A 23,554-nucleotide genomic window follows, 5' to 3' on the forward strand; every position below is an offset into this window, starting at 1 on the left:
TATGAGAATCCTAAAAAAGGTGATAAAATATTAGGCACAACAAGTAAAACATCTATACGCTTGATCTGGTGTGACTGAAAGGAAGAGCGAACTGGATGCGAGCAAAGAGATATCGTCTTATGCAGTAATCAAAAATCAAAGCTGAGAGCAAGATAAAACACTGCCAGCAGTGGATACTAAATGCTTATAGCATGGCAAATGCTGTTATGTTATAGTCGGTGAAATAATGATCATTCTTCAAACTGTTTATTTTTAATTGTATCTATTGCAAATGGATTCTTTGAGCCACTTGAGCCCAGTTACTACTGATGTATTTGTGAGTTTTAAAACTGCATGCCTGCAAAGCCAAAGTTCCACATATGAACTCCTGAGGATTAACCCATGACGGTTCTGTGAGTACCAGCCAACTTTTTGTGAGAATAATAATGAATAAGAAAACTTTCAAATAAAATGAAATGTAAATTACTTTTTAAAGCTTTTGGCATTGGTGGCCAGGAATGGTGCTTTTGCACTGACCTTACTTATCCCTATCTTTCTTTCTTTAAGGAGTGCTGCCTTCCCTCCTGGATAAGGCTTCTGAAAGAGCTCCTTCTGAGTCAGTAGTGGCCCTTTCACTTTGAAGGTCCGTAATAATGGCCCTTTCCTGAGATAGTACTTGTTCCCACTGCTTTGGTCAGGAACTTGAGACTTAATGTCATCATCAAGGTTCTACGTTCTGCCATTTCCTACTTGCCATATACTTTCAAGGGAAAATGACATGTGAAAATGTTAATATATGAGTGGGTTTTCTCAAAAATAGGGTGTCAACAGGTCCAGTAAGCATGCATGGCATTTAATTCAGCATGCATTTATGTATATGTGATATTGGGAATTTTTGCAACCTAAGCGTAGTCAGTGACACCCTGTTAATAAGAAATTTGGTGCCGAGTTGGTGATTGTACAACACGTACATTTTGGTGACTCAGTTTTCTTTAGTATGAAAACAACGAAAATGCTAAAAAAAGCGTTTTAGGCTTCTTAACGTACATAATTTTTATTTTAGGCAGCGTAGTATAGGTTTAATTATTGCTTCGCTGAAGTCTTTGCTTGTGTCTGTTAAAATGCAAATAATATTGTGGAGAGAACGAATGGCATCATATACCCACAACAGATTTCACTGCAGACTATAGCAACTGGTTTAGATCATGTTATTAAAAGCTGAAAATGTATTGATTTCTCATGGTCTCAGAAGGGCAATGCATTTTCTCCTGTTCTAAGTAAAAATAAACCAATAAATGGCTGCATTAATGATGCTATTACTGAGTAGCAGCAGTATGTTTCTTAATGTCTCGGGCCTCAGTCATGCAATCACTTACTTACTCATATGTTTTACTCTAGGCAGCTTCACAGAGCCATTATACTCAATTGGGTCATTTGTCTCAGAAATGAATTCACTAAAATCAGACTTGGTTCAAGTCACACATGCACTTCTGAATGAATGTGAATTTGCTGTGCATTATGAAAGCCTAACCTGGAGGAAGATATTTAAAACTATTGCGAGCAGTGCGAATTGCTATACAGTGCCTCACTCCCACTGAATTTTAGACTGTCTTCATTATTAAGAAGATTTATATTTCATCTTTTATAGAAAGATAAGTGACATATGCCAACATGGAAAAAATCACAGCACAGGTAAGGGTTGGTAGTTTCTTTTATTAGTTACTTAGTATCTCATAGCCATATATTTCACTCCTTCCAGCCCTCATTCTCTCCGTATATGTGACCTTGCCTAGTTTTTCTTGTGAAAAACTAGAGCATCGTGTCTCCTTTGGGATTTTGTAATGGGGCAGATAACATTTCTTTGGCACTTAAGGTGAGTCATGAGATGTCTCTGAGAGAAACTGGAGTCAATTGTGAAGTTTTTATTTTATGTATTTATTTAAATTTAATTTGAAGTCACTCAATTTATGTGGAAAGGTCTCAGACTACATATGGAAACAATCTATTTTCACTTCCAGGACGCTTTAGCGAACCATAGAAATATGAAGTGACATTTTTGTCATTGGCAGTTCTTGCTTGTGTCAGTACAAGCATACTGTAGCATAGGTAATAAAAGTTATACAGGGAGGCTGTAACTTCATTTATACCTTTTTATTTGACTTGAATATGTGTTGGCAGTACTGCATCAGAGATGTTCTAATGGTTCTTGATTTTTTTTAATCGAGTTTTGGGTAAGTGTGAGGGCCAGATGCCCACCTGCATCTTCAGGTCTACTGGGGGGCCTTGATTAGAAGCCCCAAAATCGGGAGTTACGGAACTGAGGCAGAAAGACTCACTAGCTGCACGGGATGTATTCCTTCCTACTTCAGGCTGTGACCAAGCAATTTATTGACTTACAAAGATTTCTGTTTGACTTTTTCTAACCTACCAGTGTTACTGGAACTCTCCCACTGTGCAAGAATTGGAATCTAAATCCCAGATCAGGCCTCTGGATGCCAGATGGCTCTTTGCCAATCTTATTACATGAGACAAAAAAAAAATAAAATAAATCACCTTTAGATTCCAGAGCTGTCTGAAAGAGCAGTGCCTCCCAGCATGAGAGTCAGCTGGTGAGACAAACGGAGGGTTGTACTCCCTGTTCAGAAGTCTTCAACATAATAATTGTTTGTTGTGTGTGCAGGCAACAGGAAGGAGATGGCCACCTCTCCTCAGATGCAGAAAGAAGAGGCATGGCGAGGAAAGAAGGGAAAGAGTTTATCGTAGTGAACATTCCCAGCCAAGAGAGCTCTGTGGCTCTAATGCTGACTCTATAGCTCCAAACACACTGAAGTTGCACCGTGGCTAATGAAAAGACCACAGAGGAAACAAACATTTTGTTTTACATATAGGCCTGCATCTGAAATGATAGGGTAAGGATAATTGTGCCTTAGAGCTAGGGGGATAGTCTCAGCACAGGTGCACTGGGCATTTGATTGCCTGTATAATCAGAAGTTAAGGCACAGCTTCATTTCTACAGATTGAATAGAGAGAGAATAATGTGGTATCAGTCCGGGGTATCCACTTGTTCTTACTGAATTTCTTCCATCTATAAATGGAGGAATGATAGGAGTAAAAATCACCTGGACTATTAACATGACACCTTTGTTTGGGCTTCTGAATGTCTGTGTTCATTAGTGGATCTAAGCCCTGCTAAGGGTGGCATTGTCAACAACCGGTTAAAGATTGCACCTGTGTTTTGTTTGTTTGGTTTTTTTTTTTTCTTTTCTAGGCCCTGGTGGCTGGTGTCAGATGAGTAGGAGTGTGCGTATGTCTCATGTTTACTCCAGCTGTCCTGCAAGAAGTACAGACTGAGCTTACAGTGAGCACTGCAGAAGTGACATTGCAGACCTCTACTTACCGAATTGTATTTTCAGGTATTCTTAGTCCTGAATTAACAGTGTATCATACTGGTGATGATCAGAATGCTCACAATTAAAATGCCTTAAAATAGGACATACACCACAGTCGCTAGGGGGGGAAAAAAAAAAAAAAAAAAAAGGAAGCTGAATATATATGTCCTTAATTAGGATTTTCCAGATGAATAGATGTTTCAGGTTGACAGACAAAATCTATTTTAAATCTCATCTCTTTAAATCGTGTACAGTCATTTAGGAATGCCTGAGATTAGAAAGCTAAAAGAGATTTTATAGGGAAAAAAATGTTTTTAAGGGGCTACAGGCAGTGATATAAATTATCATCTTTCACTTAATAAGTCTAAGGCCCTGATTCTTCAAACTGGTCTGTGTATGTGACTTCTATGTCCCGTTACAGTTAGTGGTAGCTATACACAGATCAAGGTTCTGCATATATTCTCAGAAGAATGCATGTAATTTAGATCAATTTTCTAGAACAACCAGTATTTCAATATCAGATCTAGTATAAACAATAAAGATTTCTGAGAGTACAGAAAAATGTTACTTTAATCAATATGGAAGTGTCGTGGTTTGACCCCAGCTGGTGACCATGCTCAGTGTCCCCAGGTGGGATGGGGGAGAGGATCAGAGGGGTATAAAAGTGAGAAAGCTCGTGGGTTGAGATAAAGACAGTTTAATAGGCAAAGCAAAAGAATGAGTTCATTCACTCCTTTCCATGGGCAGGCAGGTGGTCAGCCATCTCCATGTGTCAGTATGCTGTTCTTACACCAAATCCAAACCACAGCACTGCACTGACTACTAAGAAGAAAATTACCTCTGTCCCAGCTGAAACCAGTACAGGAAGCAGCTGTGAAAACCTCAATACCTTGAATTTCTACTAAGTTTTTTCCAGCTGCTTTATAAATTGTTATCATAGAGAATGTGTATTATTGATAACAGTAATGTATGCACAGGTACTGCTATGGAGGCTTTGGAATATGGAATAATGTTGACAATGTGTCTCCTGGAAAAACGTGGAACAAAGGAACAATACAAGAAAACTAATATAATATATAGGTTCTAGAGTGACAACATACTAATGGCTGTACAGAAATGAATTAGCAGTTAATTAGCAGATTGATTTCATTACCAGATTTGCAGAAGTGCAGCAGAAAGTTCTTAAATATTCTACTCGCGTGGCTTGTATCTTCCGTGTGGAGTCTGACAGTAGTATTCAAAATGGTTTATGGTGAATGTTAAATGGTGACAGCTTCAGGTCAAAACTTTAAATAGGACACACAAATCCTCCTTAGATGTTCTTAGGTGTTCATGTATTGATTGACTGAGGACATTTTCAGAAGTGTCCCTTCTCTGCTGTGCCTGCCAGATGTTCAACAGAAAGCTAAGATAAAAAAGTCTTGACAGAAGGTGCCTTATTAACTCATCACTAATACAGTAACTGGTGTTCATATCTAATGAAAAAACTTTCCTGACTTGAAATATTGTGCATAAATCTACTTAATTTTCATGGAAACAAAATGCTCGCTTTTTTTTTTTTTTTTTTTTTTTGTAAAGTGCTTTAGGTTAGACAAGGAACATGTTCGTGAAAGCAGTCCCTCAGTTGTCCCCACTCGCTCTTCTTTGGTTTGTGGTATAGAGCAGTCTCGGGCTGTGAGAACTGGATTCCTTTTGGATGAACCTAAACTGGAAGACGCAGTCCAGGAGTGCACCTAGCATGCCCCAGCTATTAACTGGCATTCAGTCTGTGGGACCAGGTTAGAGCTAGTATGAAGAAAAAAACCCAACCCAACCCAAACACTAAACCCCCCCAACAAACCAATGCAAAATAAAACTGATCTTCCTGAATACTTACTGATGTTCTCTTCAGGTTTGGTTTTTCTGGACTCTACTATTTGCTGATGTAGAGAGCACAAATGATGACTGAAAGGATTTGTTGGGTATGTCAGCTCTGTGATCAGAGTTTCTTTTCATGTGAGAACGAACCCCAAAATGAGAGCCTTAGCCAGAACTGGAGTTTCCAGCTAGAGCTGGCGTGGTCGTGATATCTGGCAGCTGTGGCAAAGGAAGGGTGGCAGAAAGGCGTGTGTGTTGAAGCTAGTATAAAACTTTCCATTTCCTTGCCTTCATGATTGTGTCAAACCTAGAATCTGTAAAATCCTTGATGATTCTGCAATGACTTCTAAAAATATTTGTTCACCTGCTATGTTTTGTTCCATCTACATTTTGTTAATTTCAGTAATGGGATTTCTAGTGCTGCCCTATAGAAAACTAACCCTTGATGGAGGAGGTTGTATCAGTTACCAGTGCTTTTTTGGCAGATAAAATTTTCTTTCGTTGCTGGAAAAACAATCTGACGGAAAAAAGTATTCTCTGATAGAAAAAAAAAAATTATTCTATGGCAAAATGATATGTACGTGATTCATGCAATGTTTATATATTGCATATTTTTTAAATTTTAATTAATGAAGATCTAAAATATCGTGTTTATGAAATAATCTTTTAAAACACTATTGGTATCAGCTCAGTATTATTTTACTTAGTATAAATAGGCTACATTTTCCCTTACACGTGTCAGTTACCATCAGAAACAAACCCAGGAAGATTAGCATGCATACATTTCAATAACAGATCAGTTAAAACCCAATCAAACAAAAATCAACAAAAGCCAAAACTCCAACTCATTTTTAAAATGTCTCTTAAAATGAGAAAAATATTTGGTAACTTTATAAGTGTGACTTTTGAGGAAAAAATAAATTTCTTACAGAGAAGTCGTCCAAATATGGGGGAAGATAAAACTGTATCCTGCTTAAATGTGTGGTGGTTTGTTTTTTTCCTTTTAAGAACATGAGCTAAACTAGGAATAGAAATAGTATCTTCGTGTCTTTGTAGGACTAGGCACAGATACTCTCACCCACACTCATTCCCACGGTAGGAGGACTTGTCGCTACATCTTCCTTGGGATCATCATCTAGGAACGCATGGTCATGCAGCTCAGTGACTGGAATAAGTATAAGTTACTGACAATACCTTTTTGAGTGTTTTTTGTTTGTTTTTTTTTTTTAATAAAGTAATATTTTAGCACAGGTTCAAGCAACATTAAATCTCAGGCGAAGAATAAGGAGGCTGACCAATAACGCAGTATTTCCTGGAATTACTGATAGAAACAAATTCTCACCAACTGTGGTGAATAGAAGCAAAGCATTGTTGTCTTCCCTGAGAGAGAAAATTATGGTCTTTTTTGTTTAAAAAGGAAATGCAGACATTTTCTTTTACAGCAATTAGTGATGATGCATGGAGTGAACTACTAAGTATTCATGACTAATCTGGATAGACAGGGCTGTCCCTTGCTAATCACAATGAATATTGGCCTGTCCATAACGAGCAAGGAGTGATGATATCAAAGAGAACAGTCAGCTATTACCAGGGCGAACTCTTGGCCATGAGCTTCTGCAGCTGATAATATGAAAAGACAGAGATGAAATTAAAAGCAGTGTTAACTACCCAGGAGGCTGAAAAACACAATTGTTTCTTTGTAGTTAATTCTGTATTGTACTGCATTGAGACGATCTTTTTTTCAGTTTTTTTATACATACTATGAATGTGGAAAATTCTTTTTAATGATATTTATATGGTGGTAACTGAAGTATGTGGCTCCAGCAACACAGAGAACGACCGCTACATGGAGTATAGGTGGGTTTGGTTTTTTGTGTGTGTTTTTTTTTTTTTTACACTGTATAGTTGTTTCCTTTGGTATCAAAAAATACCTTTTTTGCTAAAGTGTGACCAGGTGTGATGTCCTCAAGAAGTGTTTGAATGCACAGACTTTTTCTTTTTGGTACATGACTAAATCCTCTCTTGTCCTTTTGCACCTTCCAGCAGAACTTACCGAAAATCTCCCCTGTGAAGGAGGCTGGTGCCCACTGGTGAGGTCTGATGTTTCTGTCATCATCTCCAGCCTGTCTCCTTTTGAAAGCACTACCAGTGTGAGTGTCCACAGTAGAGAAGTGGAACAGTTGGTCTCCACACAGTCATCCTTTCCCAGTCTGCAGAAATTTTGCTGGGTTGCTAATGACCGTGTTTTTAGAATAGTTTTACGAACTTTGTTGCTATGACATGCAAACCCCTCTGAAACTCTGGCAGTTGTCGAGTACTTGTTCCTTATTGATATTATTGTGCTGTGGATAGCATTTAAGTAGAGAAAACTTCCTGACCTCTGCACAGATCCTCAGGGATCCATTTTGGTTTAGGGAATTAATTGGCTTTTTTCTCTGAGGGGAAATCTTTGTAGGTACAGTTTCTTGGAGTATATCTACATTATAGTCCCTACTGTGACTGTTGCTCATGCAGAAATGCTTAGCTTGCCTTAAAAAAAAAAAAAAAAAAAAAAAAAAAAAGTAGCTTGAGGGCTTTTGCCAGCGCAGAAAGCTAACAGCCTGACCCTGTGCAGCTGGGTATTGCCTCCTGTGCCGATCCCAGCCACTCTGCTAGCAGAACTGGAGCTAGCTTGTGAATAACTGGTTTAGGTATGTCTGTAGTGCGATGATTGCAGTGTGGATGAATCTCAAGGAGTCACTTGTCTCTTGGTGGCAGATAGGTAGTGACAGAGTTTGAGGAGGAGCTACTGATGCACGAAGGTTAGAAGGATGTTATAGTTTATTAGATGTTGTTATTAGATGTATTACTGTTAACGAGTAAAATCTCCCTTAAACCTTAGGCTACAAAATTCAAGAGCAGGAGAGTACAAGATTTATCATCAAGCCATTAGAAACGCTTACCATTTTAGGGTCAGTTGGAGAAGTGGCAGAAGTCTGTAGAAGATGGCGGTGGAGGGGGAAAGAAGAATGGAACAGGAAAGAAAGGATTCAAACAACATACTAAGCTGCTTCTGAGCCTTTCTTTCTTTCATTTAAATGTTTGTAGTAATGACTGTTGCAGAAGCCTTATTTCTGTGTTTGCCTCTCTTGTGTATGGGGGAAACGTGACATTTCCCTGTTGCTTTTTTTGTGGATAAACATCTCCCCAAAAGCTCAGGAAAGTAGTGATATTTTCAAAGTAATTACTTTCTCCTTTTCTTTCTTAAGTTGTGGTTGCTTATCCAGAGTGTTTACAGTGATGGTAAGATCATGGGTGAAAGTTTACCTCTTCTCCACAGTTCTTCCCTAAAATTATGACTAACCTTCCGGAACTTCAGTCCTTGGTGTGTTGTGTAATTTTGTTTTAAATGGTCAAGTACTTCCCCATGTTATAACAATACAAAGGTCGTTATTTTTTAACAATGTAGCACTTAGCACTTCCTTCTGTAAACAGCAAATATTACTGCTGCGAGGAAGTTCCTTAAGTGCCTAAAACAGCTCACGTTTGGCTCCATTATTAGTGTGAATATAAGAAAAAGTTGTACACAGAAGATTGGTGGAATTGTAAAGGATCTGTGATGAATAAGTGGAGTCAAACAGCTCAAATGCTGTCAGACCGCACATCACTAACACCACTATCCTTTATATACCTTTAACAAAAGGATGTTCCTGCTAAAAGATGGTTTCCTTGCCCCTTGGATGGTATATTGGTTGTTAATGATGCCTTGAACTTCCAGACCCTTTTTTCCATGTTGTCTTGTCCTTAAAGCGAAATGGGAAGAAGCACTGACTGTGAGCTCTCGCATTGATCTGTAACTCGTTTGAAAGAGGTGTTTAGGAAAGCCTAATCATTACTTGTTGCAGTCGTACGGTCACTGTGGTAGGCTGACCTTGGCCAGCGGTCCACCCAGCTACTTGCTCGCCCCCTTCCTCAACAGGGCAGGGAGAGAAAATAAGATGATAAAGCTCGTGGGTTGAGCTAGAGATAGGGAAGTCACTTGTCAGTCAGTGGCACAGGAAAACAGGCTCTGCTTGGAGAAAATGAATTGATTGCCAATTAAAATAGATTTGGATGGTGAAAAGCAATAACCAAATTAAAACAGCCCCTCTCCTCCCCTTTTTTCCAGGCTTAACTTAGGTCCTCCATGGCTGCAGTGTGATGACTGCTCTGGCGTGGTGCTCTCTGGGGGCTGCAGGGCAATGACCTGCTTGGGCACCTGCAGCTCCTCCTCCTCCTCCTTGGCCTAGGTGCCCACAAGGCTGCCTCTTAACCTTTTTGTCCCCCTCCTCCGTATATATTCTGTTGCTTTTTAGAGGTGTGTGGCCTGTATTGGGTTTAAACTACGTTTACTTTAGTTGTTCTTTCACTGCTACCAGTAAAACACGCGATAGAAGCAACAGGGTTGTTTTTTTATTCTTTAGTCTTAGTGAACTCTAGCCAATTCACTACGAAATCTGGGAATTTTCCGGTCAAATACATACTGTCACTGTTGTAAAGAATGTGAACATTCCTTAAAATTGTACCTTAACTAGGCCTTTGTCTGTGTTTTCTTAAATATATGCAAAACTATTACTGCTTATCTGTGACATCTTGAGGGACCTTTTTCATTAGCTGATCTCCATCGGGGCTGGTTAGCCTTGGGCCTGTCTGCGTTTTTCAGTGCTTCAGCTTTTTTTTTTTTTTTTTTTTTTTGTGACTTGCAAAAACCCAAGTGTCTTTAAACTCCAGGCCTCTGTTGGTGCTGAAAGAGTTGTTATATTAAAGGTGGCAATATCATGACATCAAAGGGAAGAAGAGGAGGAGAGGGCAATGGAGTTTGAAGTGCTATGGCACTCCAAAACTGTGCTCTTTTTATCCTGGAAGTTGTTTAGTAAGTAAATATCAAACTGAAAACTGTGGGCTGCAGCCGGGTATTTAGATAAGCAAGGGCTCAGGGTCTGGTCCATGGATGCAGAGCACTGTCACCATCTTTTCTCACTCAAGAAATCTTTTCTTTATGTGAAGCTCTAAGTTCATGCAACTTACTTGTGAATACCAAAATAATAATGTGAGCAGACAACCCGTTTTTTGGCCATGTTTTCTGAGAGCAGTTGTTTTCTTAAATGAAGTTCATTAAAAGTGAGTGGTTTGCCAGGAATTGTCTTCCTCTGGCAAACATGAGCCATACGTGTGGAAAGCCAGCAGCATGTCTGTAACCCCTTTGACCCTCACCAGTTACTAAACCAGTGAGGCTTCTTCAGGCTATCTTATCCTTTCATTTTGATTTAAGCCTGTAATGTCACTGACATATGTCTGCATATCATGTTATTTAAAAAAAAAAAAAAAAACCAAAAACAACAAACCGCACGTTTTTTGAAGAAAAGGTGTTTTGCTGTGGTTAAGAGACTGTGTCCATGTTTCAGGGGGCTGTTCATGTCGAGGCTTGTGCCCCTAACTCATGCGCTTGACTGGATCCTCGATGATATCCTTGGTTTGGTCCTCAGATGTAATAAATATGCTGAAACTAGAAATTCCTGCTATGAACACTCCCAAAGCTTTTAAAATTATTTTTAGTGTACTTATTCAGAAAGCGGTGCAAGGTATCTACATTATAAAGCAAAATTCCATAAGTGAGTAATGGGAAGCAGAAAAAAGCCTGAAGTAGAGTGCTGGAGAAAGACAAATAAGTTTACTGTGTATTGCCTCTGTTTTGTTGGTCTCCTGCATGAAAATGCAGAAGCTACTGTGTCTCCTGCTAGATGAAGGTGTATCTGCATTAGTTCTAGCCTGCTAGATGAGAGGTTGCTGCAGGATGGCTCATCCTTTATCAGACTGCGAATTCCAGGAGCTGCATGGGGACGGAGTAAACCCGTTATCTCCTTGCAGGAGGAAAGGATGAAGAAGCTCCAGAGAGGGAGGATACTGCACCTGCAAGTCTTATGTAGATAACAAAGATAAAAATGTGATCTAAAAAAAAAAAATATTCCGATAGATAAAAATCTGCATTCAGGTGGATATTAAGTCAAACTTGGTGCTTTTTGTTCCCTTCACTTGCCTTTCAAACCTGATAACTCTGCTTAGGCATCTGCAGGGAAGAGGATGGCCTAAGAAAGATGAAACTGGGGCAAGCAATTACAGACATGGGAAATGAAAGTCTGCCAGCATGCAGTCAGCTTGAGCTGCTGGAAAGTGGCAAGGAGTGAGTTAGTGTCCTTTCTGCTCTGCTTTCCTTTCCCTGCCACCAGCCCTCCTTATCAGGCTGTATGAACATCAAGATGGGAGAGCCTCAGAAAGCATCCATGTTTCTGTCATTGCAAATCTGGTATGAGCCAATCAAAGGAGAATAGAATTAAATGTAAGAGCTGACCGAGTCTTTCTGAAGACTGGCATGTTAAATGGTAAACTAGCATACCTGCTTATTTTGGACTGTAAGTTTTCACTGTCCTAATTAAAAGAAAAATAAATCAAACACACCACCACCACCCCCAGTTTATATGATTTGATGGCAGAGATGACTTTACAGCTGTTTTAAGATGGTAGCCATCACTTCATCTCGAATGCAGCACACACAAGAGCTGCATATAAATAGTGCTGTACCCAGCCAACGTTTTACAAAAGCAAGCGCTCCAAAACAGCAATGCCTGATTCCAGTTTTTCGCTAGACAGCTGGCTACAATCAGAGGGGCAATTTGTTACCTATTAGTAAAGTCATCTTGCTGCTGGCTGTACTATAAACAGAGCTTATTTGACTCTCCTTTAAAAATAACAGTTATTGCTAGCCCCTTTTATTGATAATGCAATATATGCTGGTAATAGCTGCACAGTGATTGGACAACAGCTCTTTGTGACATTTTTTGATCCCTTGTCCTGATTGTGGCTATAAGGAAAAAACCTGATGCCAAATGGAAATTGAGGACAGGAAAGGAAGAAACACCCATTTTGTGCCAGGTCTGAATTTGTGGTGCTAGCGTATGCAAAATGCTATCAAGATGGAAATGATGAAGGAACTTCTGCTTTGATCTTTTCAAAATAGTTAAATATGAAATCTTGGCTTGGGAGGAATGACTAATGGGCCACCTGAGAACTGAAAAGTGTCTTATGAGAGAGTGTAATCCCTGCTTATTGCTTAGCATTTCCTGGAGTTGGCTTGCTACTTAAGACTGAATTTTTCTGAGCAAGGGCTGAATAGAAACTGATTGAATTGAAATTCTTCCTTATTGAGATAATTATTTATTTTTCCCATGGATGCTGCATCTGGGATTTTTGAAGGAATATCTCTGCTTCCTCTACTCCAGCTCTTAGGAAGCACTGAAGTAATTAATACAGGCATGGCTAATGTGACTTTGTGGATGAGCTATTAAGATTGAGGAAACAGCTCAACAGGGGTAGATTCATGGAGAATTTCAAAGCCAAAACGGAGTGACCTAAATGATTGGTAGGGAGTGGGCTTTGCAGTCCTAGATGACTGCGGTGTTGAAAGCACAGCACTATTTTTCCTGAGTAAGCAGACACAAGGTGATTGTATACACGAGCTACTTTCCGAACTACCTAGCTGCTTCGGGAGAGGGAAAGCTGTATCCTCTTTTTGATTCTGTAAAAGAAGAAAGAGCGCAGGCTGATTAAAAATATGTAGTAAGTCTGTAGTGAGGGCTTATTCTTGGGCTTCATTTACAGACTGACTTCCTCAGACCAGTTTTATGAGCAGGTTCTAGGCAGTGCTGACCCCTTGCCAGAACCGAGATGTTATCTGTGCTGCTACAGTCACGAGGTGCACGTGGCTGTGCGGGCACCTTGATTTCTGCCTGAATCCCTTTGTGAGAGCGTGCTGCGCTGCTGTGTGCCGAGTCAAACCCTGCCTCATGGAGTCCTAGATTCTGTAGAGACCAACAGCAGGAAAAAAAAAAAAAAAAACAAGTCAGTCACTGTCTGTAGAGGAGTGAAGGCAGAGGGTTGATTAACATTGATAGCATGCAGCTGTGGCCTTGCCTCGAAGGCGGTGGGTTGATGGACATGGACGATGTGCAGGTGTAGCTTGTTCCGCTAAGTGGTTAAATAGCCCTGAGGATGGTGGGAGAGGGGGTCAGATGGAGGAGGAGCAGCGTGGTCTGGCTTCTGGAGGAAGGAGAAACAGCACGGACAGTAGAATCTGACTGACAGTAAAGCTTTTTTGCAGCCTGATAGTTTGATTGTGCTGCAACAATTGGTGCCCCGTGTGAGGCTGATTGAGTTGGACTCCGACTACAACAACTGTCCATGGTTTTGTGGTGGTTTTTTTTTTATTTTTTGTTGGGATTTTGGTTTTTGTTTGTTTGTGGGTTTGAGTCTGTCATGTATAACCGTTTGACAATTGGTGGATTATTCTCTTTTTTTGGTGAAGGGATGCCTCCTCGCTTTTGGTTTGATGAGCACTATGCAAGCACTTAGCAGAGGGGCGGTAGAGCCTGCGAAGGTTGCTCTTTCTCATCCCACCATTGAAGTGGGATGTGTCAAAGCTAGCAGAGCCTTGTTCTGAAATACCCACCACAAAACCCAAACATCAACCAGTCTGGTGTCACAAGTGATTCAGCTGTGTCGATGATATCACTAATGCCCAATTTGAAATGAGACTTTGTGTCAGAGTATGTGCTCCAATTCCTTAAATGGATTGCAGAATCTTTTCTCCTTTGCATTAAAATGCAGAAGAATTTAAGTTAAATTCATTTACAAAGTATGCTTCTCTAAACGTGTTTGCTTTTGGGGAAGAAGTTTTTTTGCCTGTCTCCAGCAAGGACTGAAAGAGACGCTACCTAGGGAAGGTGCGTGAGCCTGCATACTTTCTGCAGTTCATTGCTCAGCACTTTGAGTTGTTTCGGGGACATCAGAGGCCCTGCTTTTTAGTATTAATTTATATCCTTTTAGTCCTTTGAGACTTGATCTATGCACCTGGTGTCTATGAATTTGTCTAATTCCTTTCTGAACTTTCTGATAGTGTCTTTCTCCACAATCTCCTATACCAGCAAATCCCAACAGTTTAATATCCACTGTGTGAAGAAGTACTTTCTTTTATCTTTCTGTAATTAATCCCCTTCTAGTTTTACCAAGTGCCTCCTAGTTGTGGTGTTGCAAACATCCAGAGAAATGCAGTTCAGCATATTGCTTTCATGATTTTGTAAATCTTTATCATCTCTCCCTTGGGACTTCTCTCCAGCCTCTTCACTCTTTAACTCTTTGAACCTTTATAGTTGCCTGCTCTGTACTTTTTCTAGCTCTGCTGCATGCTTCTGAACTGACCTTGACCAGCATTGCAATCTGTATTAAGATGTGGAAAGACACGTATCCCTTTCTTTTGTTCCCTGCACCATTTATAATAATGCCCAGTGTGTCTCTAGTTTTTTAGGCCAGTTTGTCTGGAAAGAACAATTTGGCAAGGATGACTTCGAGATCTCCCTTCTGAGTTTTGACTTCCGTTTCTGAGGTAAGCATCATGTAAATATGGCTTAGACTATTTTCCCTGAACACGTTCCTCTATGATGACCTGATTTCCTGCTTTTTTTCCCCACTTGTGTTTGCAATGGTTCTGCTGGCATTCCTTGCCACTGGCAGACCGACTAGCTGAAAGGGTTTAGTTTCCCTGTTTAAATACTTTCTGGATATACTGATGATGATAAAATCTTTCTGGGTAAACTGGCCACTGACAAGTTGGAACAGATTGTTTAAATTAATGTTGATTTTATTAACTGTAGCTGAATAAAAACAGTCCTAGCAATGATCTGCGGGGAACCCACTTCCTACTTTTTTTCCGTCCTGAAAAATGACCAGTTAAAGCCACCTTTTGCTTCTTGGTCTTGAACTAGATTTCAGTCTGTAAAAGAAGCTAGCCTACAATCCTATGGTACTTGAGATTCTTAAATAACCTTTCATGTAGAAACTTTTCATACACTTTTTGAAAATTCAGGCATGTTGCATTTGGTGGATGATCTTCAACCTCCTGCTTGTTGATACCCTTGAAGACATTCAGCACATGAGTGAGGCAGGACTTCCTTTTACAGAAGACATGCTGACTTTTTCTGGATAAACTCATCTTATTCATATGTTCTTCCTATTTATCATACAATTCACTGTCCTAACAGGATGGAAGTCAGATTCAGAGGTGTGTAGGTGTCGGGTTCTTCCTGAGTAGTAAATTAAACAGTTTAATACTGTTTGTTTACACCAAGCTGATACAGCTCCTCTGACCTTTCCTGCACAAGGAGTAAGCTGAGTGTGAGAAATCTCCCCGACATCTTCAGCAAGTGCAAAACAGTCACTGAGCCTCTCCGCTATGGCATGGCCAACTCAAGTACACTTCGCACACCTTATTGGCAAACTGTCCCTCTGAATTCCTCCTCTGCTTCTTTCTTTGATGTATTTTCAAACATTTTACTCTGTTTAAAAGTTTTTTACAAGGCATTACTCAAATCCCTTTTTAGTTCTCTTAATTTTCATTTTAGGTTGGTGGTCCTCTGTTGTATAGGCTTCTATATTCTCCTTAATTGAGCAAGCTTTCAATTCCTTAAATGCTGACATTTTCTGTAAGATTGAGGCTTACTTGGGTTTATTCCATATGCAAAATGTATTTGTCTTTTTATTTACTTCACTTGCAAAAATCTTTTAAGTATGCTCTGCAGTTATGTAGTAGAACTTGATTTCTCATGTAGCTTTAATATTTTTATTTAATATGCATTCTTCTTGATCAGTTTCGCCATTTTTTGAAGTCATCTACAGAGAGTAACTTATTTTCTGTTGCTCAGTTTGAATTGACATCGTGATCTGTCTTTGAGTCCCATTAGTCACAGTACTGTAATGTTTTTCACAAGAGCTATCCTCAAAGATGAGACTCGAAATCCTGTCCAGTCACTGCCAAGATCTGTGTTGAATATTTAACTTGTGAGATGAGTACGAGTCTTGCCCTTTTGCAGATTCAAATCGGCACTTCTGTCTTTCACTTGGGTTGAATTTCTGACCTGGTAACTTAAGATGTATTTTGTTATTTATGCATGGGGATGGGTGCGGGTTCATCTAATCATTGCAGAAAAATAAATGCGTTGGAATATGTTCTTTTGTGTTCAAAGTTTTAGTTGGCAAGTGGTAACGTTTCATGCTTGTTCTGTCTCTGTATCGCTCAGTCCATGTATTTCAATTATTGCAAAATCTGTCTTCCTTGTGGAGTCCTAGACCTGCTGAAATTAGTAAGAATTTTGCCACTAGGGGGATGAGTTTTAACCTGTTGCTGGCCTGTAACTTCAGAATGGTGCAGTCACCTTTCTTAGCTCACCCTCATACTGCATATGACAATCGTGCCCTTCTGTGCGTGTTTATGCCATTTAGGGACTTGGGCCTTGCTCTCTAGTAATAATTTAAAGTCCGTATTCCTCTGTCGTACATATGTACTATTATAGTTAAGTGTATATTTCGAAACCTAGGAATTTGTGCTATGGAATAAATGCCAGCTTCCATTTTATCTAAACTCTATAATTCTCCCGTTTACTTAGTTTCTATTTCTTTATGTTCTTTGCTCCTTTCCCAAATTCTAACTAAAATACCCATTGTTCCTGAACTGGGATGAGATTGCTTGTTGGAAAATGTAGCAGAAAATTGTCATTGCTCTTAGGACATATTCTCTGTTTAGAGTAGCTTCTTCTGTCATCACAAAGCTCTCATTTTGCCATGTCCCAGCGACTTATGTTTTTCTACTGAGCCTTCTGAATACACAGGCAGAAAATACAACATTCAAACACAGTGCATAAAATTACAAGGTTTAGCAAACAATCCACCGGAGAGGCATCAGGTTATATATTTACCTTAGCTCTACCTCCATTATTTCTGCACTTCGCTGCAACAGTAATAAAATATGTTCACTAGGCTTTTTGTATGCAATAAGAATTTTAATTTACTCTGGAGAAATAGGTAGTTCATAACTCAATAGAACTGACTGGGCTCATAAGTTATTTAGTTCAGCTCTCTGTGATAAAACCCGGACACGAAGCCATTTATTATGTTTTGTCTGCCCTCTCAGCCCTGTACGTTGACTCAGAGCTAAACAATTAAAGTGGCAAATTGATTTGTTTACAATGCAAATCTGAGCTAGATTAGAAATAATGCAAAAGGCGTAACCAATTACATGTTTCATAGTGTAGGTTAGCTTGAAATGAAATAGATTTAACTGATCTGTGCTCAGGGATGCTGTACAGTTACTGATTCACAACTGCCTTGTAGTTCTCAGCAGCTGTAAAGGATCTGACACTGCTGTCCTCAGAACTGCTCGGGCACGTGCTGTGAGAAAACAGGCTTGCTTTACCTCTGCTTTTACTGTGGTGGGTCATTAGAAGAATTTTCCACATAGCATTTGTGGGGGGGGGGCGGGAAGAAAAAAACCCATGTCTGAGATAAATGGTCTACATGCGTATGCATAAATTGGGAATTTTGTTTAGCTGGAGAAAGATGGAAGGGAAATAGGGATGTAAAAAAGTAAATTAGAAATAGTGCCAAGTAAATGTACTATTAAAGAACATTAAATGAAGATTTAAGTTTTTCCTTGCAAAGCCTTTGAACAACATCTGAAGACAGCTGTCTTACAAAAGTGAAACTGTCAACAGAGTCTTGCATTAATCGATGTTGTCCCTCTTTGAGTCTAAGCTTCAGGAACACGTAGTAAAGGTTATACCTCAGCACGTGGCAGTGGGTGTGTTACAGAGTAGTTCTGCAGCACAGTCTTGGAAGCTTTGAGATAGACTCGACTCTCGTGTAAACTCTTTTCTTGCTGGTCTTTACAATCAAGTCTTCCCCCACCCCACTGCTCCAACAAGCCTGTCCTGCAGGGGATTTGCAATGAGTTTTCAGCGATTTGACTTCAGTTTCATATTTTCATACAGCCATAAGGCGTTTGGATTTTTTTCCTTGTTGTTACGTACTTATTCTTGTCACATACAACAAATGTGCAGAGGTAAAGGATAGTAATTCACCAAGGGGTGGGGGTTTTTTTTGGTTTTTTGTTGGTTTTTTTTTTTTTTTATGCAGCAGAATTGTTTTCATGAATACAAGGTCACAATCACTTCATGCTGACCAGATATCAGATCTGGTCTTAGCACTAAAAACGGTTCAAGCAGTGGCAGGCAAGGTCGGTTTTATCAGAAGGCAGCTTTTTAATGTGTGCATCACATTTTTGAAAGCTTATGGCAGTGGTTGGAGGTCAGGCTTGCTTGTTGGCTTTTCAGAAACAGTGGTTGCAGTTCTTAGGGATGCAGCTTATTGAACACTGCAGCTTATGAAAAAGCAAACACAAATATGTGAGTAATCTTTCATTTGGGCACTGGAGCCGGGTGCTAGAGAAAAATCTGAACTTATGCATAGATTTGTATATTTAGTATGTGAAAATGACTGAACATTAAGTTAATAGTTGGGAAGACTTTAACTATTTGCTCCTGTATCACCATTGCCACTCGGCTTACCTCTTAAAATGATTTTGGAAAACAATGAATTGTCAGATTTAACGGATTCTACGACATGAAAAATTCAATGCAGCCTAAGGGACCTTACAACACTTGATTGCTATCATTTTGTGTGAAAGTCTGAATTTAAAACAATTGTCTCCCTTTGTATGAGGATGACATATTTTGATAGTAGTTCTGCATCTTCTATGCAAATAATGGTACTGGAGCATACGCTAGATATTTCTTTTTTGAACCATCTTCAAAGTAAAGTGGAGTCGAAGTGTCAAGAGTGTAGATCAAAACCATCAAATGCTCCCATATATAAATATATATCTATTTATGTATGTATTTTAATCAATAGTTCAAAGGAAGATTATAAACACTATCTTCCTGATTTCATTAATGGCAAACATTTTAAGCAAACATTTTAAATCAGTGTTCAAGTGGCACCATGATGAGGACAGTTGACTGTAAGAACTGAAAGATGTTTCACCTCATGTTAAAATAATAATCCTCCTTTCCCTAAAATGTTGAAAATATTAAAACAAATCCCACTGGAAAAGCTCTTATCCTAAATATGGAATCATTACCAAATCTGTTGATTGGAAGAATACCTACTGCAGATGAAATAAATTTTCTGTGCTGATATTTTTCTTGGCTTCTGTATAAACTGTAATGTTGAAGATAAAATAAATTACAGGGAAGGGCTCAATTTCTATGGCTACGTTAGTTTACCAGAGCATGCAAATTCTGGACTTTGTTTTAAACAAGGACTTTTAAAGTATTGTTTTGTTAGGAATTGAGGATGTGTGAAAAGCTGTAGATACCAAATTCTACTGGTTGCTGGCTTTGTACGTGACTATGTTACAGTATTTGGAGACTTCATGTTCTGTGGAGAATGCCCGAATCCAATATAAGAGAAAGCTTTCGCTGTTTCAGTATGTTAATGTTATAAGTCTCTGGTTTGCTTTCTATGCTTACGAAACAATCCATATTTTGGTAATTGCCTGTATTTCCTTCTAAATATATGTACCAAATGAATCACAAACAGCTTTCGTCAAATGCACAAAAGTTCTGCTTTGGGTGATAAAAATCACCCGTTTTCTTGGAAATTTTTATTCTGACTGATAGGATACAACTAAAATTATGCTTATTCAGATAATCGTAAATTAGAAAACTGATGCGCTGGTCAATTTTTGCTTTCCAATTTTTATGAAGTGTTGTTATTGGAATGAAGTCTCTAAATATTATTGATAGTTTCAGTACCAAAAATGGTTAATAATAACATGCATTAGTATTAGTTATTCTGCTACAAATGATTTTCAGGACACATTAATTCTAGCTATTTTTATTGCTGTTCTAATCTGACATTTGTTCATACTTACTTCATTAGTTACCATGTTTATTGTACCAGCATATCAAATCCAGTCTAAATTTCAACATAATTGCAATGGGAATAGTTTTCATCATGTTATTCGTTTGCAATGAAGGAATATTTCCTGTTTATTTTTTTTATAAAATGACCAGGGATTTTGGGAATGTTGACTATCTGGACACCCTAATACATTGAAGTTTTGCAGGTTTACAAACTTAGCTGCAACAGAAGTGTCTGCCAATGTATATCTGACTTAAAGCAGTTCCCAGAACATTCTTAGTAGGTAGGGCGGTCATTACGTGGGCCATTAAATGCTGACGTGGAGCTGTTGGTATGGAAATAGTTTAAAGCAGTGGTAAACTAAGGCTTAAGAAAATCAGTTTTGCCAAGTTTGGTTTCACAAACTGGAACTGAAGCAGTGGGAAAATATCAGCGATAGTCATGGATTGCTGAAGACCTTCATGCTAAGCAGAGATAGAATGGGAGAGAAGCATCCAACTCATCCTCCGTGGCTTATGTATTTATTAGCATGAATTATTAGCATAAATACGCTACTATGTTACATGGCTAAGGTTGGTTGTTGTTGTTTTAGATAGTAATGACTCAGAAGACTAAAATTTTTCATGCAAGTAATAGAAAGAGGTGAGACCTGGCTCAAAAACTTGTAGGTAGATTATCCAAGATAAAGATGAAAGTGAATTTTAGGATGCTTGGTGATCCAGGCAAGTTTTTCTTGAGTTGCTTGAACATTTTAAATGGTAGAAAAGCTTTTTAACTCTTCATTTCTACCCTTGGTCACAGTTTACCACTCATGGTACAGCTTTTGGCACGGTTATGTCCAAAATCAGGTCACTGACATTCAGTTTTTAAGGAAATTTCCCCCTTCTAAAACCCTAAATCAATTTGTTTATTACTTCCCCACCTCTCCCCTTTAATATTGTTACTTCTGTTATCCCAGTGTACAGGGTGCACTGTTGCAAACAGCTGAGTGGACAAAAACCAGTGTTGCTTGGTCCTCCCTTTTCTCATGTTTCTGGGTACTGGGTCCTGCTTCCTCTCTTGTGTCAACACTGGTATCAAATTGATCCTTCCGTAAGCTGTATCAGCTTGCCATTTTCTTTGTTGAGCTACTTCTGTGTTGTGCTTGTCAGGTGTTCTTGGCTCATGGAGGATTCTGATACGCTGCCAAAGCCATTGCAAATGAGAGAGTGAAAGCATGTTGTTGGGAAGGAGCGACTGAAGGGGGTGGGAGCAGCACTTCTTCCAGTGGTCACTCCGTTGGCTTATACCTCTCTTAAAAATGCAACCTGAAAAGTTTGGTCAGGAATTAAGTGGCGTTAAATGTCAAACAAGAAAAGCAGGACAGCTGCTGCCAAAGTATCCAGCCATCTGAGTAGGTGCATGTGGCAGCAGATACGTGTAGACAAGGAAGTGCAGGATGAGTGAGACAACGCTGCCTCGTCTCAATATGTCAGCAACCTCTGTATTGTCGAAAATAAGCTTTAAGGAGAAAAGTGGGGCATCTTTGCTCATTTTCAGAAAGCAACTCTCTTCCAATTTTCTCCATACTGCAAGGTAGACTGTGCAGGCACATGTATTTTTGGGTCCCTTTGCCATAAAATTATGTATGGAGACACTTTAATTTGGATCTTGAAATCACAGAACAAACAAAAGAATTAAACAACTCCCCACCAAAAGTAAGCAAACCCAAAGTGAACTCATCCCAATGGTAATCCTGAACCTATGTTTTCCAGCTACCTCACTGTATTTAAAACTAGTTATTCAAATCTATGAAAGTTTCTTGGTCGTTCCACATTCCAAGGGAATCTAGCACTTAAGGTCTGATATTCAGCTAGAATAACCTATTCTATTACCACTGGAGGTCATTGCTCATAATTTAGAGTACTTGTCTTTGGAGGGAGGTTTGTAGGTTGTTAGGAAGATACAGAAGAGCTGTTGCCCTGACATCAAACCGTAATGTCTCTGAATTTCCAAACTCTAAAGCAAGAGCAAAAGTCTAAACCGGAGATTTATTTAATATTACACAGCTATCGGTTTATATTTTTTTTCCATGGTTTTGATGCCTTATTTCTTTTTAGCATCATGAACGTGGTCTTTGTAACGCTGCTTTTTCGTATGTGGCAGTGCCGCTTACTGATTGCTCTTGAATGACCTAAACACAGCACACCACTGATGCACCACTTATTATTCATTTCTAAGTCAATGTAAGTAATGCATTCAGGAAGGAATATTTGTAGAGACGGTGATGTTGCTGGAAGTCTGACAACAGCCTCTGTAAAAATGTGGCTGTTTTCATCCACTTAGTGCATGAACAAGTGGCGCTCACCCAGTGCAGTTCAGCATTCAGATCAGTTTCACATTGCCTGTTGATTTCACTGCAAATGGCAGCAGAGATGTGCTTTGACTTTTGCTCTCTGCTGCATAAGTTAAGTGTTCACTAAAGGCAAGTATCATTTGCTGCACCCTTTCAGATCAGGTTGACTGCTCTTCACCTCCTGTCAGAACTGCGTGAAGGACGTATGTCAGTGAAACAAGCAACTTTTTTGAACTTTGGTTTAGTTCTGATGGCTGGATGCTGTGCTGCATGCGTGTCTTGCTCCTTGATAATAGTTCATATTTGTAGAGCAACATCAGTCCGACTTTTGTGGATGTTTGCTTGATGTCTTTCAACTCTGTCTTTAACACATGATATTTTTTGACAGATTCTTCCAACAACTTTTCTGGATTCGGAATAGGTCTCCTCTGTCAGCTGAGCCCGTAAGTTGAATTTTTTCTTTAAAACGCATGCTGTTCCTTCAAAGCCAGACATACAAGTCCAGCAAGATAACTTGGGGTACAGAAAGCATTCGAGAAGTCCACCATCTATGTAATGAACCCCCTTTTTTTTTCCACATACTCTGAGAAATTACTGTATGCTTCTTTTCTTTACCTGTATGTAACTAGCCAGAAGTTGAGGGCTGTCAGATCTTTTCATCTAGTGACCATTGCTTCTGTGTTTTACCGTCTGTGCGTAGGTTTGGCTGTCTAAAATATTTGGTTGTATTCTCCTGTGATATAAATTCCTACCTATATTTTAACGCCCACTGAATGTGTATGTCCAGGGATATTCAGATGTTCCTTTTTGTACTAGTTGTACTAGTATTTGCTTAGCCAAGAAGTATGCAGGAATGTGTCTGTTTATAATTGTACTAAAACCAGAAAGCTGTCAGATTCTATTTCACGCAGGTTCATTGAAACATTAAGCTTGGCATGGTTTGTGTTTCAATAGCTTCCAAAAGATGGCCTACAAGCTGCTGTTTTCCCCAACCCCCCTTTTTTTTTTTCCTTTGCTGGTACCATTTTGGCATCTAAAATTGTCTCGCTGTGACAAGTTTTTTTTCGGTGTGTCAGTAGTATCTAGTTGAGTTATTTTACTCTCTGCTCTCAACTTCCAGTAGAAAAGTTCATATACAGTATTTAACATGTAAGTGCTGAATGCATGTATA

General features: G+C 39.2%; 1 long non-coding RNA gene across 1 annotated transcript; it reads left to right on the forward strand.

Annotated features, from left to right (window-relative positions):
* The first annotated feature begins 1,416 nt into the window (after positions 1-1,416).
* On the forward strand, positions 1,417-22,883 carry LOC129783940 (uncharacterized). Its single transcript, XR_008746119.1, has 3 exons — positions 1,417-1,671; positions 3,248-3,392; positions 22,772-22,883. It is a non-coding gene; the product is annotated as an uncharacterized LOC129783940 (long non-coding RNA).
* The last annotated feature ends 671 nt before the right edge of the window (positions 22,884-23,554 follow it).

The sequence above is a fragment of the Falco peregrinus genome, chromosome 2 (assembly GCF_023634155.1).
Source record: "Falco peregrinus isolate bFalPer1 chromosome 2, bFalPer1.pri, whole genome shotgun sequence".
NCBI classification, from domain to species: domain Eukaryota; kingdom Metazoa; phylum Chordata; class Aves; order Falconiformes; family Falconidae; genus Falco; species Falco peregrinus.